This window comes from Diospyros lotus, chromosome 6 (genome assembly GCF_014633365.1).
Source record: "Diospyros lotus cultivar Yz01 chromosome 6, ASM1463336v1, whole genome shotgun sequence".
Classification (NCBI taxonomy): Eukaryota; Viridiplantae; Streptophyta; class Magnoliopsida; order Ericales; family Ebenaceae; genus Diospyros; species Diospyros lotus.
In genome coordinates, this window is record NC_068343.1 from 17,557,580 (window position 1) to 17,574,336 (window position 16,757).

Below are 16,757 nucleotides of genomic sequence, written 5' to 3' on the forward strand. Positions count from 1 at the left end.
GCGTCGCTACCTTCACCTGGAACATTTGAATATTCCAGGGACATAGTCCAGATTAGATGATGAATCATCTAAGCAAGAGTTCAAAAACATTTACATGAATGTATGCAACATGAATAAAATCGATATATTCCAACATACCTCAGCCCAAGAGAATCCCACATACCACTTAACCCTAAATAGAGAAAATGCAATCTGTCTAAAGGCAACGCAACCACATCGACACATTGACACAATGCAATTCTGCTTAAGAGGGATAACCTCAACACATGAACCCGGGTATCACCCGCATATCATGTCTAAGCATTACGCTCACACTCAATAGCATCCAGATCTCAACACAACCCTGGCCACAAGATGATCAACACTATCCCTTAGAATCCACGTCCACCTCGAGAACAATACTATCGCTCAATGGTCCCGGAATGGTGTCTACTCGCAGTCCCGCCACTTTGAGCCGGTCCGGGGTGGTGTCCACTCGTAGCCCCACCACTTATCGACTCGCAAGGGTGAAGTCTGGTCTCAGCCCCCGTCACAATGGGTATTGTAACGGCTCGCCTCCCGGAACCCCCGAGCACCAAGAGGATCTGTGAGAGGGTCATTACAAAAATGATACCGAACAGCACACAACTATAACTCAAAAACAAATCCTTATTAAAATCATAATCTCTTTTTATTATAACATCTCATAAACATCTTTACAAACCTTTCATCACTTGGGCCCACTTGGGCTTACATAATATGCCTCCATCTCACAAACATAAAGCATTACTTTCATCCAGACACACGACACCCAAGATCTAGGTTCGGGAGAGCTCTGCACTTGCTACCATGACATGTCGATCTGGACCCAACCCCGAAGAACGTACCTGGAATGATGTAAAACAACATGAGTCGCGAGACTCAGCAAGCTCTAGAAAAGAAAGGCTGAGGGCTTAGGATATGACTCTTCCCATAACACCCCATGCAACTCATGCCAATGCAACCACACCATGCCATGATCCACATGTACCTTACTTCTACATGCATAACATAAAGTTAACTGCACATAAGGAACCAGGGGCCCACATAAGTCACACATTGGCACCCGAGTCCCACATACATACCTGTTGGCAGCCTTTTATAAGCTACCTCCATACCATGTCCTTAACCTGCCCATTCCTGTTGCTCACATCATAATCTGTTGCCGTGGGTCTCACCCCAAGGTCTTACTGTTGCCGTGGGTCTCACCCCAAGGTCTTTATGTCGCCACGGACCACCCTGCCGTGGGACTCTAACCCCCCGGTCTTACCGTGACCATGTCGTGGACCACGCCGCCGTGGGACTTTAACCCAAGGTCTTACCGTGGCCACATCCACCACCCATACTCAACATTTAAAATCGCACATTCTCACCATGCAGTGCAACAAATAAGAAATGCAATGGTTTTTGTAGCATAAACGTGATGACAAGGCCCCCATAAACCAAGCATCAGGCCATGCTAACGCCCACATAAGAATTCACACATGCGAGATGTCTCTAAATGCATATGCTCACCTAGGGTACCCAAATTGGCTCTTAGACCAACCGGGTCATGTAAATGCTCACACATCTCATCACACACAAAACATGTCCCCACGTGAATGCAACCCAGCCCCTTGTGGCACACACACATCATGGAATGCACAAACCAAGGTGGGAATCTGGAGTACCGTCTAGTGCTTATTGTAACAACCGATGACTGGCGCTCATACATCCAGCCATCAACTGCCACGACCCACGATCAGCAGTCAGTGGCTTTGTACCCATACCCTTAGACACACTTACTGACACTATTGACTTTATATCTTCCCAGCTTAACTTTACATAACATTTATCCATAACTCATAACTCTTCATGTACATAATCACATAACATCGTAATACCATTCTCTATACTTTTCATTCACATAAAACCATCTCAACATACATAATAAACTCTTTAACACATTCTCCTAATTCTAACCATAACCAATTTCTCTAAGAACCTAATCCCAACGGATTTGGCATCATTCCCAAGGAAAGCGGAGCTATACGAAGCTCCGTGACGGTTGAAATAAAAGACTCCATGACATCCTTACTTAGCTTATCCCATTAACAATAAACTCATTAATAAAATAAAAGTCATAAAATGGTTACCACGCGGATTATTATTATTTATGCGTAGAACCGAGTCACGGTGAGGGAGGGTTTAGAGTAGAAGAAACCTCAAAGACTTTCACGAAAAATAAATAGCGCGAGAAGGGGGTTAGGAGCTTGCCTGAAAACGACTGATCTCAGCCTCTCTTGAGCTCCCGATGCGAAGTAAAACGTTTCCTATCAAATAATACAACCGTGACTTAAATCGGTTAATTCTAACGCGTAAACTGTATAATCTAACCGTATAAAATCCATGATTTAAACATATAACACTTATATAAATTTTACCCACTTACCTGAAAATTTTAAACACCAAATAACCACCAAAATCCCTTGATTTTTCCTCACTTTTCTTCCGTTTTCCCTGGCTGCTCGCGCCCTTTTTCTTCTCCCATTAATTCCTCTCAATTCCCTTCTCTGTTGTGGAGCAAAAGTAGCCGAAATGGCCACTGAAATGGCCTTAAATTTCCTCCAATGCTTGCTGCCCAAGATTTGTCTTATAAATATCCACTTGAGTGGCTTTTAAGCCACAAATTGATATGGCTATGGATGCGCCATGCACAGCACACACAAACACACACACATATATATATATATATTAATTAGTTTAATTTAATTTGATTTAATTATCTCTTTTATTATTATTATTATTATTATTATTATTATTATTATTATTTCTATTATTATTATTTTTGCCACTATATGTTATTTTATTGTTTTCATAAATTTAATTAATCACCTTAATTTCCTATTTCTTTAAAATATCATAAATGAATATTTCTCAAAAAATTTTAAATATTCTAAAATATCCACAAACATCCAAATTAATTTATTTTTAGTTGACTCCAAATTTTTGGGATGCTACAGGTATTTTCTCTTGGCACGCTTCCCTAGTGATATCACTCAAGTACCTCACACAGGTTGACAACACACATCTCACATGGACATCACACAAACATACCAATGCTAACATCATCAACTATGCATCATTTAAACATCATTTCATGCACATAATTTATCACAAAATTCAATGCGCATGCATAATTAAACATTTAGGGACGAACCGCCCTCATGAAAAAAATCATCACGCGTTAAAACCAGTCACATGCATCAAAACATCTTTTGCTTGTAATCACATCAAGTTTTAGAGAATAACCACTTTCAATAAATCAATTTGGGGTAGAAACTCTTACAAATCAGGTTTTAGGTTTAGAACACTCACCTTTGACAAATTTTAGAATGACTTGATTAGCGTGCACAACCTCGATTTTCGCATGTGAATGGTTTTAACCTATGATGGTTGTTTTCATTGGGTTTGTCCCAAAATATTTTATGCATATACATTGAATTTTGTGCGATAAATTATGTACATGAAATGTTGTTTATGCATCGAGTTATGTTTTATGGCACTGGCTTGTTTTTATGGGATGTCAACCTAGGTGACGGGTTGTATATATGGGATGGGATGTCAACTTATGATGTGGAACTTGAAGTGATAGCACTAGGGAAGTGTGCCAAGGGAAAATGCCTACTTGTGACGGGGGCTGAGTGTAACATCCCAAATTTTTCGAGCGTATTATAACTTAGGATTTTGGGAATATAAATTTTTTTCCATATCACAATCACTATCATACATCACACAAATTCCCAAAAACCCTAATTTTCACCTTCTCAGCTTAACAAACCCAATAATCGAATAGCTAAGACAGGTGTTAAAATTTTAAATGCGAAAACTAGATCGAACCTGATATGGTTCACAACCATGATACTTTATTTATCATAAATGAAATTCTTCAAGACGTCTACAAAATGCATTACATGGATATCATCTCTCACAAGTGATAACTGAACGTCTTAAACATATCTTGCATTTTCTCCGGTTAGGGTTTAGTGTTGTGGGATTCTCTTGGGCTGGGTTTTGTCAAGATTTTATGTTATTTCATGTCTTGCATACATTCATGAAAATGTTTTCGAATTCCCACTTAGATGATTCAGCATCTAATTTTTGGACTTGGTCCCTAGAATATTCAACGTTCCAGGTGAAGGCAGCAGTGTAAAAGGGAAAAGAATTGCCGAAGATTGACGGCAACTTGTAGGTGGATCGTAGCATGTATTTTGGATTATATGCTTTTCATTTTGATGATGTCATGTTAGAGGATGGTACGATTTTGGTATTATGAAGGAAATGATTTCGATTATGTATTATATCAGATTTCAATCTAGCTTCCGCATTTATGATATTATTACCTATCTTAACTTGATGATTTTAAGTTTGATGTGCTGAGAAGGTAATCAGGATTCTTGGGGAAGTTATGGATTTAAGTGTTGTGTAGTGGAAGTACATGTCTAGGAAAGTTCTGGCTAAGGAAAGACTTGGTATTTAAGTGTGTCCCTTTGTGACCCACCTCTCTTTCCTGGAAACTTGCCTGGTATATTATTCATGTACATATGCTATATTAATTATATATTTATGGAAAAAATATATCCCCGAAATCCATGATGATGTTTTCCACATTTATAACGCCCCTTGGTTGGAGCGAGGTGTTACACGAGGTGTCTGGAAATGATCTTTGAATGATAAGTGATATGGGACCATGAGAGGGTCTTCAATAGGTTGGTCTTCCAAAGCTAAAGGCAATTCGTCTAGGATTTAACCTGCGGGCACAACAACAGTTAGAAGGCCATGCGGGGGAGTTCCCCTCGCGATTCTTTCGACGGCCAAGTCAAATAACATTCTGAGAAATATGACCAATGCATGTCGCAGATAATATGCATGACATTATCGATATGTTCACAGATGCTCACGTTCATACTGATGAATACTTGTTGGTGAATAGTACTATTAACCAACTGGCCCTGAAAATTGACTAGCGTTGAGTAACGACTGGCCCTGAGTAACGATTGACCTTGAGAATCGATTGGCCCTGAGAATTGATTGGCCTTAAGAATTGATTGACCTTGAGTAACAACTGACCCTAAGAACCGACTGGGGTTAAAGAATCGACTGGCCCTTGGAATGTTTGAGAGCAAAATAGAGTCATCTCCAAAATGAATCCTCCTTTAATGAAGAGGCAAAGCCACATATTTATAGAAGAGATAGTAAGGGGCACATGGTAGTCATCCCATATTTCTCGGGGGACATGTGGCAACCATCTAGGACTTCCCGGATAGCATATTCTTGGCATATTCCGCTCAAACTTTAAAAAAAAAAAAAAAGACTTGAACCAAGAGTATATCGGTAGAATTGAGTGACTCTCGGTGGTGCCACCTTGGCCACCCTTTGAACCGAGAGCCTCTTAGTTCAAAGCCGAGAGAGTCTCAGTAGTGGCCACCATTAGGAAATGAACCAAGAGATTCTTGGTTCAAAGGAACCAAGAGCCTCTTGATTTTTATAAGAGAGGCTGGGAGCCTCTCGGCTCCCTAAGTTTAAACAAAAAATGGGGCTTTTAATGAAATGAGATGGGGGCCTCGGACCCCCCTTTAATTAAATAAGAGCTGAGAGACTCTGGACTCAACTAAGAGTCTCTCAGTTCAATTAAATAAGAGAGGGCCGAGAGACCCCCTTAATTAATTAAGAGTTAAGAGGCTCTCAATTCTCAACTAAGATCCTCTCGGTTAGGCCACCCAATGGTGGCCGCATCTGAACCTGGGGGCCTCTCAGCCGCTCTTGTTTCTCCTCAATTTCTACTTCATTTTCACTTCTTTGAATTGCCGAGTGAGGTCTTGTTGGATTAATTAATTGGGATGAAGCTTAGGCCAATTAATTAATTACCTTGCTATGTCTTCTCCTCAATTGTTAATTCATCTTCAAGCACTAATAATTTAGGTTGCGTTCTCTTTGCTTTTCAATTTTTAGTTTTGAATTCATTTTCAGTTTTCTGTTTTAGTAGTTTGTTTTTAGAAAATTGAAAACGTACCTTTGAAATTTTGAAAATAATTTTTTAATAATATTTTATTCAATAAATTTGATTATTCAGTAAATTAGAAATATTTAATGTTAATATATTATTAAAAAATATATATACATTTTAAACTTAATGAATTTTATAATATTTTTTCCTATTATAATAATAAAATATGAATAAATAAACAAATAAATATATTTTGAGTTTACAATTTGTTTTGGATGACAACACGCGAAACAACTTTTTTGTTGTTTTGAGTTTTCTTTACATTTTTTTTTTTGTTTTCAAAAATACATTTTTAAAAACAACAAAGAGAACGCGTTTTCATTATTTTAAAAAATCGAAAACTAAAAATAACTTGAAAACAGTAAGAAGAACGCAATCTTAATTGTTTTAAATTGCTAAGCTTCAACTTTAAGTTTCTCAAATTATTTGAATTAATTTAATCCTCAAGTGCAAGCTTCATATTTTAATGTTGTTGATGGGCTATGGCTTGCTTCCACGGGCCTTTTGTAGGGCATATCAATAACAAATGCACTTTCCAAAACAAAAATAAAAAACATAGTCTTAAATGAGGTTTTAAACATCCTGAAAAGTTTCAGAAGTCTAAATGATGATATTCAAACATCCAAAAAAAGACATTTAGATGTCTAAAAAAAGGTAAGTATTGATGTCTAAATTAACCCTAGAAAGCTAATCCCATCCGAACTTCCATATAGACGTTTGAACTATATGTTCAAAACGTCTGAATTTCCTTTAAAATGTAGCCAAAATTCGAAGCGCCTTTATATAGGTGTCCAAAGGATTGGTCACCTAAGTTTGAAACCTTAATGACTCAATGTTAGTGTAACTTCTACATTTTCTTGAGAGACTACAATGAAGAATGAAGAAAAAAGAATGGGGATGATAAATCAATTCCATATACACATTGCACCTTAACCTTAATTAATGAAACCTTACTAATTTACATTCTCCATCAACTCATTTAGAGGTCTATTGTAAGACCCCATTTTGGCATAAGCCTGCCACGTCATTTAAGTGAGAATTAAATATCGAAAATTGGCTTAACAGTGAAAATAAGTTGCCGAATCAATTGAAGGGAGTACCCTGAGACTTGGATATCAAAGGAAAATGATATAGTATCAACTCGCATCTCGAGACATTATTTTTAGTATTGGAAGAAATTGGATCGGGGATAATTTTCGATACAGCTAAAATGTAGCTAGGAGTTAGGCTGAAAAATCGAATAATCGCAAGGGGTTTCTGGAAAGTCAATGGAACCCCGAGGTGGATCATATTTGGTATATAGAACAACTCTTCAGTGGTTTTTGGAAGAAACAAAAGGATTTAAGGCTAAAACGAAAATTCAGGACAAAATGTAATTTCTTAAAATTTACCGAATTTATCGGAGGGAGGTCGAAAGGATGATTTTTCAGAATCTTAAAAAGAGGAAATGAGGGTTTTGGAACTTGAAGGTCCTAATGGAAATGAAATAAAGTTCAGGGGCTTGAGGATAAGGGGCAAAATGCAAAAAGTCAAAGTTAGAGGGTAAAAGTGGAATTTTGCAAAAATAGAAGCTGTCATGGCCGACTAGCAACTTGCAAGCCGCCAATCAATGCATCTGACCACTGGACGCTCGAAGGGATGGTCGGGGAAGGCTTGAGGATCAAGCAAGGACCGTCGACGAGCTTGAGAGAGGCCAAAAAATTGAGAAATCTGACCGCAAATGGGTCAGCCATGTTGGACCTGTAAATGGCATTTTGAGGGCTCTTGTCGGTGTTTTTGGGGCCCCCAAGAGGTGTTGGAGAAGCTTGAGGCTTCGGGTAAGGCACCCATGGCTGTTTGAAGGTCCGATTATGGTTATAAATAGTCGAAAGTTTGGCCGACGGTTTTTGCATTTTGGAGTTTCAAATCGAGGCTTCAACCAAACGAATTGAAGGTTGTTTCCCATGGTCTGAGGAAGGATTTTGGAAATTTTGAAGTATTTTAGAGTGCGTTTGAAAGTGGTTCGGGCTTAGCCAGAAAATCGCGCACGATGGGCGGAGACGGACTAATCTTTGCCATTTTGAGGCATCGCCGGTGGTTGTTTCGGGCCAAGAGAGGTCTCTCATGATCGACTTGGAGAGGGCTTCCTAGAGGTGTGATCAGGGGCGGATTCCAGTGCCGGTCGGTAAGCAGCTCATCGGAGTAGCTGACGCGCGTGCATCACACGCAAATCACACGCACCGCGCGGGTGCCAAGGAGGTATTTTCTGATTTTTTTTTTTCCAAAATTCTTGGAAAAATATTTTGTGTATGATTATGAAAAAATATTGAGAAAAAAGTTTGATGAGACATTTATTTTGGATTATTAGTGAGAAAAATAGGAGAAAAATAAAGAAAATATGAGGAAATTAAGGAAAATTTAAGGTTTTGATGTGAAAGATTTCTTACGGTAAAATAGCGGAATAGAAATCTTACTTTGAAAACTCCAAGATAGATAAGTCTATCTTTTAAATGCTAAGATCAATTTGATGTAAAACACAACTCCACACCAAGGGCAATTTGATTACCAACTAAAAGAAGCAACAACCAAAATACTTTCACAACCCAATAAATCTTCCTTGCTAGTCTCTTATTCTTCTCACTAGAAGAATACTTGTATAATCTTTAAATCCTCCTCTCTTACCTTTTACTTTGTAATATACAAATAAAAGGCTCTCAAATTGATGCCTTGGATGAAATAGGTGGTGCTCTATTTATATTTGAGTGCCACCCCTTCCCAAATGGCTTGTCTTTGGAGAAAGAGTGTATGGAACCTTCCAAATAACCATCCATAACCAGTTTGGTATGAAAGGATGTGTGGTGACCTTGGTGTAACCACCCATAGCCAACTTGGTGTAACCACCCATAATGGTGACCTTTCATCCATAAGGAAGAGAGAAAGATTTATGTGTTGCCATGTGTCAACACATGGTTAAGTCACATGTCAATTGGCTAGTAGTCCATGTAAGCTGCCATGTCATCACCCGATGACATGTCACTGCCACCTTGCTAGATGACATGTCACTCAGCTAGTGTCACTCCCCCGAGCTGGGTCCAACTACCTTGAGTTGACTTGAGTTACAATGAGCTGGGTGAGTTGGAGTGAGTTAGCTTAAGCTACTGTAAGCTATTCAAAACTCACATTGAGCTCTCTCTAGCTATCTCATGAGCACATTGCTATTAAGCTTCAATTCATGATCCATCTGATCAAGTTTAACTTGTACGTACACAAGTATTCACTCAAATTCCAACATGATGCTTATTGAAATGAATATGATGACTAGGATGCCTTTGCGACTTGAGGTGAAATTACTTGTGTGAAGTTTAAGGTTGGTATGAAAATCGAGGCATTACACGTTTTTCGAGGATATTTGAGTTGCGTCTAAAGGTGAGTGGTTCTACCTGAAAAGCTGCTTGTTGCATGAGAAAATGTATACTTCAAACTTGATTTGATTACTTGGAAATGTTTTGTTGCATGTGAACAGTTTTAACCTATGATGGTTGTTTTCATGAGAGCGGTTCGTCCCTAAATGTTTTATGCATGTGTATTGAATTTTGTGCGATAAATTATGTACATGAAATGATGTTTAAAAGATGCATAGTTGATGATGTTGGCATTGGCATGTTTGCGTGATGTCCATGTGGGATGTGAGTTGTTAACCTGTGTGAGGTACTTGAGTGATAGCACTAGGGAAGCGTGCCAAGGGAAAATATCCATTAGGGACAGGGCTAAGATCGGACTTCACCCTACGGGACCCAAGTGGTGGGGCTGCAAGTGGACACCATCTCGAACCGACTCAAAGTGGCGGGGCTGCGAATGAACACCACCCCGGGACCATTGAGCGGTAGTATTGTTTCCAAGGTGGACGTGGATTCCCAGGGATAATGTTGATCATCTTATGGTCGAGGTTGTGTTAGGATCCAGATGCTTTTGAGTGTGAGCGTAATGCCTAAACATGATATGGGGGTGATACCCGAGTTCATGTGTTGTGGTTGTCCCTCTTAAGTAGGATTGTGTTGTGCCAATGTGTCGATGTGGATGTGTTGCCTTTAGAGAGATTGCATTTTTCCCAGTTATGATTAAGTGCTATGTGGGATTCTCTTGGGCTGGGAAATGCCGGGATGTGTCGATGTTATTCATGTTTGCATATATTCATGAAAATATTTTTAAACTCTCACTTAGATGATTCATCATCTAATTTGAACTATGTCCCTAAAATATTTAAACGTTTCAGGTGAAAGCAGCGATGCTAAAGGAAATGGAGTTATTGAGATGTAGCTGTTGATTTCGTTTGTAACCGTTAGCTTATATTTTGTCTATACTCGAGGTATTAGTAGTGGTTGTGAGAGATTAGACTTGATGTATTTTGTTTTGAAATGTTTTGTCGAACAATTTCTACGTTATGAATGAAATGAATTCGGTTATATATTTTCGAGATTTCGATTCTACTTCCGTTGATGTGATGATGTTGTTAGTCTTAGCTTATTCTTAAGTTAATATACTGAGATAGTGGATCGGGATTATCGGGATTTTGACTTATGTTGAATGATGTTGAGTATATGTTAAGGAAAAAAAATATATAGTAAGGGTTTGGCTATACCTCTCAACCACAACATAACCCTAGCATATCATGACATGTACAACTACTCAATGGCCATAGCTTTCATCATGTAATGTGATAAACTACTTCAATTCTTTACAACAACATACTTCGACGTAAATAAACTTTGCAACTAAGTTATCCATGCAACATCATGCTTTTCGAAATTAACAATAAACCCTTACCTGTTTTATAGGCAATATGTACCAATTTCTAACTTCTTTTTCTTTTTTGTATCAAACAACTTGCTTAGTTGTGTACCCATGAACAAAATAATTCCCTCAAAGAATCAACTAAAACTTTCATTAAAATACATACAAAAAATTACCACACCTAGACCACGTATAAACCGAAGATGTGGCCAAATTTTTCTCTCGCTTAGGCATCTTTTGAGTCACATTACAAAAAAGAAACATTTTTAGCGATAGAAATTAAAGACGAACTTGAAATCCATCGCTAATAGAGATAGATTTTGAGATGAACCATTAATGACCAAAAAACAATTTAGCGACGGCTTTAGAGATAGAATATTTTCGTCTCTAATTTCAAGACAAAATTAGATCTCAGAATTAGAGATGGAAATATTTCGTCTTTTTGTTCGAAGATAGAAGATTTCTTTCTTTTTTAACTATTAAGGTGTGTTTGATAGCATAGAAAGTCCATGGAAAATGTCACATCCAAAAAATTAAATTCCATTTTTGTTGTTTGACACATTACATTTTTCATGAAATTGAATTCCATGGTACAACCATTAAAGCATGTTTTGCCCTATTTTTCATGAAAAATTCCATCTAAGGGGCGCGTTTTGTTTTCCATGCAAGTTAAAAAATATTTTCTTTTCCAATTAAATGTTGTCAAACACACCCTTAGTGACAAAATTAGCAATGAAACTAATTCTGTCTCTGACTTTAAACACGATAGAAATAATTATGTCGCTGATGTCAGAGATAAAAAAAAATTTGTCATTGAAAATTTTATTTCCTTTAGAGACAGAATCAAAAACTAAATTTTGTCTATCTCTGATTTCAAAATTAAAACAATTTTTTTTCTATCTTTGAGTGTTGCACGCCTTTAGAGATAGAAAACATTTTCGTCTCTAATTTTGATTCCTTCAGGGAATCAAAGATGGAATTTGTTTTGTCTCTATATTCAGAGACAAAAATATTTTTGTCTTTGATTATTGCACGTAATCAAAGACGAGAAAAAAGTTTGTCTTTGATTTTGATATCTTCAAAGACGAAATTGATTTCATCTCTGATATTTATTTTGTCAAAAACCAGGTGTCAAAGATGGAGAATTTCGTCTTTGAATTAGAGACAAAAAATGTGGTCTCTAATTTGAATAGAGACAAAAAAAATTACTAAAACCATATTCCACTTGTGGGGATTGGAATTCCCAATCAAGGAAACTAAAATATCCTTTTAGGTCGGGGTTAACACAAACCACACATTGCTACGACCCCCAAGAATTCCTCACCCTCCCCACTCTGCCAGTACCTTTGTTACACAACCTTCTTTTACTCTGACTCAATTTCCTATCACTCTGTTGACTTTTATGACCACACAACTATCTCCTCAACCTTTACCTAGAGATGTGGGATCTTGCAAACCAACATTTATGTATACAAACTATCATTGGATTAGAGTGAGTATTTACAACTCAAACCCTATCTAGGTTTTAATTACTTATATATATATATATATTGGTCCTAATATTTTTTTTGTTTATATAATTATAGCTTTGAGCCAAAGAGGGGACCGTCAGCTTATATCTCCGGCATATTGAAGTATAAGTTTGAGGGCATTTGGAGATCATGGAGCGAAGTGGATCCTGCTATAAAAGATATGTGGTTTGAAGAGTTTAAGGAAAAATTGTATTAGTTATTAAGTAATAATATGTTTTATATAAAATGTTAACTCTTTATGATTGTTTAAAATATTCTTACATGCATGTAAAGAAAATACAAGTACTCATCATATGATGAGCATGAAGTAAAGAAACAATTCAACACAGAAAGAGCTCCATGGCGTTGAAGAATGCGACAAAAAAAGTGAGAGATTGAAATGACAAAGGAGAATAGATTTCTCTTTGTATCCAAACGATCCTATAGGAAAAATGGTTGGACCCAGATTGAATACAAAAGAGTTTAAAAATGTCTAAAATAGAAACTCCACAAAAGATTCCTCACTACACACTAGTGGTAGTATATCAGCGGTTGAGCACAAGAAAGGATTGGTAAGATTTATTTACATATCATTAATAAGTAAATTATTGTATTAAATTTATTACATTCCATGACAAAATTTTATATTTAACTCAATTAGAATAACTTGCATCTCTTATCTTTTATAGAGAAATGAGTTGAATAGGAAACTAACTAGCTTCGAACTATTTATACGGATAAAACACTATAAAAGCAAAGATTATTAGGTCTCTTCAAAAGTTGCATCTATTGTTGCAAGTACTAATTTTCTAATCAAATTTAATATTTATATTGTCATTGTAATGTGAAATTCAATTTTATTTCACACAATTTACTTGCATCTAAATTTCTTGTTTTAGGATGAGTTTAATAGGTTACAAGAAGAGAAAGACTCATCACAAGAATCTATAGAAGGAGTTGTTCAGGTCATTTGTCAAGTGCCTATGACAATGTCATATATTTGGATGTGGTAGGAGGACGAAACAAGAAGGGATAGCATTTTCAAGCTTGGGATAGCATTTTTGGAATACTATACGACATTTTCATCCAATACAATTATGACTCAAATAAGATGGACACTATGCGACAAATAATTTCTAGCTTGTTGACGAAGGTGCAGTCACAACAAGAGATAATACTTGCCTAGTAAGAGATAATACATCCCAACGAGAGATGATAAATCCCTCTTCCAACACTTAAAAATCAGCTAGATTCTCCCAAGTTATCCTTCACCAACTTCCACCATTCTAATGGTTTCAGGTCAGCCAGCCGTTCCATTCAACCCAACCAATCCAACTCATCATGACCCAAGGGACGACACTCACAAGTATAAAGATGAGTTCCATGATGACTGTTGATGATTACATATTTGTTATGTAATTTGAATACTTGGTATGATACTTTATTTAATTGATTGCTTTGTGTATTTGAAGTAATTAATGTAATTTATAGATTATTTGTGTGATTGGAGTTCGGTATTGTGGATATTACTTGTTAATAGGTTTCGAATCGAACATTTTTGATTAATTTTTGAGCTATTTTGACAAATTTAAGAATTAGAGATGAAAATTTTTGGACCATTTTCTATCTCTAATCTTTACTTAGAGACAAAAAAAAAAATATTGTGGCTAAATTTAGCAATGAAAAACATTATGCTGTTGAAGCAACGAATGTACATTCTATCACTAAATTCAACGTCAAAAATTCTTTTATCTAAACTTATTTTTTTCTATCTCTGAAAACAAAATGTGACCAATTCTGTCATCATCGATATCGTAGATAGAAATTTTTGCTTTTGAGACGGAATTCAATTAGTGACAGAACAAAAAATTCATCGAAAATAAATTAGTGATGCCGATTTAAGCAACAGATCAAAATGCTTCACTAATTCCGTTGTTAAATATTTAGTTACAAAAGTAGATGGATTTAATGACTAATTTTGTCCTTGGCTAATTCCTAGTTTTTCTATAGTGTCATTAGAAATTTACTAGTCATTTGATTGGGTGATGCCACCTCTTAGTAGCTATTCCAAAACTCACTTTTCCAATTCCAATCAAAATTATATAATGGCCGCCGCTTGAAATTTTTAATATTAAACAAATTAATCAAATGGCCAGCACATTGTCACAGGCCCTAACTCAAATCGCAACTACCCGAGACCAGTACGTACTTTGCTCGTTTGCCTCCACAATGAGAGAGGTAGGTCAACTAAACTCTCACCTAAAGCGTTAGAAGAAACGCATGGAAAGCCAAACTCTCAAGGAAATCTTTAGAGAGAGGACGTAGAGAGAGAAGCTCTACTTTGATTTAGATTTCCTCCATCCATATGCAGAAGAAGAAGCTCACTCATGCACACAAGGCATAATGAGAGGAAAGGGTTGACTAGTTGGCAAGACATGAAGACTCAGGTGAGTTTTTTTTAAGACTATCTCCAACCACGCTCTTTATTTTATTTTTTATTATATTATAAATAATTTATTCTTTATTCTAATTTTACTTAAAAAATTATGCGTGCTCTAACCACATTTCTTATTCTTCTCCTTATCACACTCTCTATCTCACTTTTTTATTAATAAATTTTAATTCTATTTATTTCACATCACTCAAGATTGTTAAAATCGTAAAATCGTAAGAAAATCTTCGACATGTAAAATCGTAAAATCGAGTGCAATTCAACTTCGAAATCGTAAAATCGTAAAGGTTTTCGGTGCAAAAAATTGTAAGATCATACCCATAAAATTGAAATTTTAACAACCAGGACATCATTTATAATTTTTATTATTATAAAATTTTATTATTTATTTGATAATTTAATAATAAATATGACGATATTAGATTTTTATAATATTTAATATATTTATAAATAAATTTAGTAATATTTTTTAAAAATGATTATTTAAAATATTTCCATAATTCAAAATTTAATTAATTGGTTAAACTATGAAAAAAATTACAAAAATAAATACTATCCTTGTGATATAATAATTATTATTTTAAATATAACATTAAATAATCTAATTGAGTAACTTTGACATTCATTTTTAGGATCAATTTCAAAACATTACATTAAAACATGTAGGAAAATTATGTAATACACAAAATAAATCAAATACACATAATCAATAATCAAATACACATATAAACATATACACACATACACATAATTAATAATTAAATATACAAAATAATCAAATACACACAAAATGAATAATCAAGTACACAAAATAATTAAATACACACATATAAAAAAATAATAGTCAAATATACAAAATATAATTCACTCAATACCTTAATACATACAAAATATATATATAATGAAATAGGAGCAAATTTCAACTCCTCATCTATAGGGAGTCATTTTAACCTTAGTCAAATTTTAAGGAGTAACAAGATATATAGAGAGCTGGTTGGAGATGAATTTAAACACTTTCCTCCTCATTTTTGACTTGGGGAGGATTTTGGCCATGCGTTGGAGATGACCTTAGCTCATTGGACTTAATCAGAGTTGGATTTCAACCACCCCTGACAACATGCTTAATTAGTCGACGAGAGCCACCACGGGATTGGATTTAGATCTGTTGTCTCCAAATGATGTCTTTTTGCCTGTCCACCAATCAAAAGCCGTGACATCACCAAAATAATATATATGATCAATCGTGATTATTCCAAATTAATGACAAAAATTTAATATTCTCCTAAAATTTATTTTATAATTTATAAGAAAAAATCATCTCTTTTAGATAAAGGGATGGATTTTTTCCGGACAAAATATGTTTTTTTCAAATAAAATACTTCCAGACAGACAAAACTTTTAGAGATAATTTTTTTTCTTTTTTTCTATAAATTATAGAATGAATTTTAAAAAAAATAATTTTAATTTTTTATAATTAATTTGAAATAATCATTATTTAATGATATATATATATTATTTTGATGATGTGACAACTCATTGGTGGACAGTTAAGGAGACCCCATTAGAACAGAACAGCAGATCCGGGCTGCACCGGACCCAACCCTTCAATTATATATCTATCACTCACTTACAGACTCCTCAAGCCTGAGTTTCTAGTCCCACACCACTAAAGGCCACTAATTAACTTGGCACTTAATTTATTATATTATCTTCATTTATTCACTTTTTGATCTTTAATTCTCTTTGGATATATCATACGTCTCCAAGTCTTTTACCCTTACACCTTGTTTAACAACCATTTCTGACTCACAATTTTACATCGTAACGTTTTCAGAACTTACAATATGTACATTTAGTTTAATCCTTTCCAAATGTTAACTAGCTTACTCAAATCCCCTCTAATTTATTCCACCTCAAACACTTGATTATTGTTAATCAAGTCAATTAATTAAATCATAAA